Here is a 2305-nt window from a genome sequence, read left to right as displayed (position 1 = left end):
GACGTTTGGTAGTGCTTTTAATGAAAGTGTTTTTTTACTAAAAACACTTTTTTTAAAGTGTTTAAAAAATGTTTAAGAAATTAAAAAGTATTTTTTAAAAGAAACATTCATTTTCCGTTTGACAGTGATTTTAGGAAACATTTTTAGCTTAAAAATATATATATTTTTTAAATGAGGTGTTTGACAAATTTTATGAAACACTTTGAAAAACCCAAAAATCACTTATAATGTTTTCTGTAAAAACAATTTATATGTGATTCTTCAAAAAATAATTTTAGAAAAACATTTTCACAAAAAAACATTTCAGAGTAAAAACACTATTAAATCCAATTTCAATTATTTTTTTATAAATTTTCAGAAGTATTTTTTAAAACATTATCAAATACCTTATTTAAAAATAATAGAGATTTTAAACTCCAATTGTTCTAATTTCAAACGTATATTAATGTGAAAATTATTAGATCTTATGCACTTTGTGTTGAATGGGCTTTTTATATCCAATATGCCCTTCCCTCAGGCCAGTTTCCACATCTCAAAAGGCAAGGAAAAAAAAAAAAAAAAAAAACTATCTCTTACTTGACACCCTACCAGAACAGAAAAGCAAACAAAACAAAAACTGTTTATTTGCTTCATCTCCCATGAACACTGAACCTTGAAACTAAACCTTAATCTTCCTTGTTTGCCTCTCATTTTGGAAAACCAAAACACCCTAACCTTTTTTATCTTCCTCTCATCTAGGAAAACCAAAAAACCCTAACCTTTTCCTCTCATTACAAAACCTCTCTACCTCATTTTCCTTTGATTCTGAAAACCTAAAAAGCCCTAACCTATTGCTCTGATTTAGAAAAATGAAAATCCAATGTTGGTGACGACTCCTACCTCAGCCTATGAAAACCCAAAACCTAAGGTAAACACTCTTTCTCTTTCTCTTGGGTTCTCTGTTTCTTTAGAAAATAATAGTCAAAATTTTCTTAAATTAAAGGATTTTGTTTTTCCTATTTTGTGGTTTTTTTTTTCCATTACTATGGTTGAGATATTTTTCTATTAAAGGATTTTGTTTGATCAAATTTTGTAATATTGTGTAGTTTGGAAAAGATAGCATGATCTACATTGAGTTTAACGGTTGTTTTGGGGGGTTTAGGGTTGGTTGGTGGTCTTCTACTATTTTAACGTTCAATATCAACAATTTCAATGGACAACATAGCAAGCTATCAATTATATTCCTTCGAGAGATTTTTTTAACTGCTTATTGTTATACTTGTATGATTTTTGCATGAGTATGACATTTTGGATCTATCCAATTTATTCATATAATTTTCAGGTAGTTGAGTTTTATTCTTAATTGATTGTTAGAATTTTGTTGTTTTCCAATTGATAGTGATTAAATTTTTCATGAATTGCACATGGCTACTTATAATTTTTGGAACTAAGAAGGTCTTGATATATTTTGATGAAATTTAAACAGCTAACATGTCAGTTTCAAACATCCTGAAAATCAATGAGCCAAAGCTCATTGGTAAACAAAGAGATTTCAATCCAATTGTATAACATATTTTTGAATGAAAACTAATTTTAATTTTCAATGGAAGTTAACTTCAAATTTTTCAATGACTTCTCTAGTATTTTCATAGAGGTTTTATTTATTTTTGTTTATTTTTAATTTTTTTAACACTATATTCATGATTGAAATGGTTCCCAAAGTTAATTATTTTTATTTTTATTTTTTTGCAAAACCATTGGCATTTTTACTCTATTTCTATGTTTGGAAGCTAATAAGATAAACTGACAAGAAGATGACTCTAATTTTATTAACTCATCAATGCTCAGCTATGGTGTAGATTTTGGCAAGAATGAAGTAGAGGTAATAAAGCATGAAACAAATATATTTTTTTTCATTTTCAAAGATGCCAACCTTCAAATATTGACAATTTTTAGAAAACTGAGATTTTTTTTAGATTGTTTTATTTTTTTTTTCTTTTTCGTTTTCAAAATGCCTATCTTTCTTCTAAGGACAAACTCCTCTGCAATATAATAGGTTTCACAGAGGAGCAAGAAGCTAGGTGGTGAAGTCCTAGAATTCAATGAAGAAGAATGTTGGAGAGTTGGGTCTTAAATTCTTCTTGAAGTAAATCAAATTGTCCTTATTCTTCTCTACATGTTGATAATTACCTTATTTCTTAGGAAAGGGGTTCACCTTTGCCTTTTTGAGGCCTGTACCTTAGGTACTACCTTAGTTAAAGTTGGGTTCTATCTTTCCCAATCCTCGGATCTTCCTTTGTGACCCTTAAACCATGTCATTATGTGG

The sequence above is a fragment of the Vitis riparia genome, chromosome 12 (assembly GCF_004353265.1).
Source record: "Vitis riparia cultivar Riparia Gloire de Montpellier isolate 1030 chromosome 12, EGFV_Vit.rip_1.0, whole genome shotgun sequence".
Classification (NCBI taxonomy): domain Eukaryota; kingdom Viridiplantae; phylum Streptophyta; class Magnoliopsida; order Vitales; family Vitaceae; genus Vitis; species Vitis riparia.
The sequence above is the reverse complement of the archived record's forward strand: the minus strand, read 5'-3'. Positions refer to the sequence as shown.